General features: G+C 57.2%; 1 non-coding gene across 1 annotated transcript; it reads left to right on the forward strand.

Moving 5' to 3' along the window:
• Window positions 1-847: 847 nt before the first annotated feature.
• Window positions 848-921, forward strand: TRNAN-GUU (transfer RNA asparagine (anticodon GUU)). Its single transcript has one exon. It is a non-coding gene; the product is annotated as a tRNA-Asn (tRNA).
• Window positions 922-1,121: the final 200 nt, after the last annotated feature.

Here is a 1,121-nt window from a genome sequence, read left to right on the forward strand (position 1 = left end):
TGCGTCTGCACGAGCCTTTCAGGAGGTCTGGATGTTCGGTTCATGACTCCCCAGCTTCTTTCCCAGCTTTTGCTTTTCCCTTCCCCTCCTCCCACCCTACGGCCCCAGGAACCGAACCCCGCCCAGCTGAGCCTCCGCAGCTCCACCGCGTAGAAGGCCCACCGGAGGCCCTGCCAGTTGCCTGCCCCGCGGAGTGGTGAGAAATCAACGCTTTGTAAGAGGAACTTCCCCATGGAAAAAAATCTCTTGATTTCCACTCTCAGGGCTCTTTAAAGGACTAAAAGCTAAAGGAGACGATGGATTCATTCGACAAGTCCTAGTCGTGCGCCCTAGTGAGTGCCAGACCCTGCTCCCCGCGAGGGGAGCCTGGAGCGACCCTCACCACCATCCCTGCCCTGGTAGAGCCCCCGTGGGGAACACACGATCCGAAGACGGCAGTGGAAGCTCCGCAGCAGCCCGAAAGCGACTGGGCAGGGTGGATACAGGCTCCTTCACTGGGTGAAGGCGGCACAAAGAACTGGAAGAACCATCCCGGGAGCCCACCAGGCGTTCAGCTTCCCTTGGGACCCCAGGCGGCTCGGGCTGGGTCGCCGACCGGGGAGTTTCTGAGGGCTTCTGAAGCAAGAGAGGGGCAGGGCTGGCGAAGGCCATTCGGCTCTCCGTCTGGCTCCAGAATCTCCTAACGCGCAGGTATCCAACATGACCAGCGCAACTCACTGCTCTAATCTCTCTGGTTTTCCAAAGCCTTGCTCAGGCGTCCTGCCAGGCGGGCGCTGAGAATAGAAGGGACGGAGGAAGTTTAGTGAGTGTGCCCTTCCTATATTGCCTATTAGAGCCAGTAGTGCTTGTCTCTGTGGCGCAATGGGTTAGCGCGTTCGGCTGTTAACCGAAAGGGTGGTGGTTCGAGCCCACCCAGGGACGATTATTGCAACTTTTAAAGCGTTCACGCATTGTCAATCACTAGACAAATGGGGAAGATTTTATCTTCCCGGAGTACCAAGCCACTAATTTATGACTGATCCACGTCAAGGGCCAGCCCCAAGCCCCTAATTTATGACTGATCCATGTGAAGGGCCAGCCCCCCTCCCCGATCCGATTCTTAACTGGGTATCTCCTGAAAT

Source organism: Pongo abelii, chromosome 1, assembly GCF_028885655.2.
Source record: "Pongo abelii isolate AG06213 chromosome 1, NHGRI_mPonAbe1-v2.0_pri, whole genome shotgun sequence".
NCBI lineage: Eukaryota > Metazoa > Chordata > Mammalia > Primates > Hominidae > Pongo > Pongo abelii.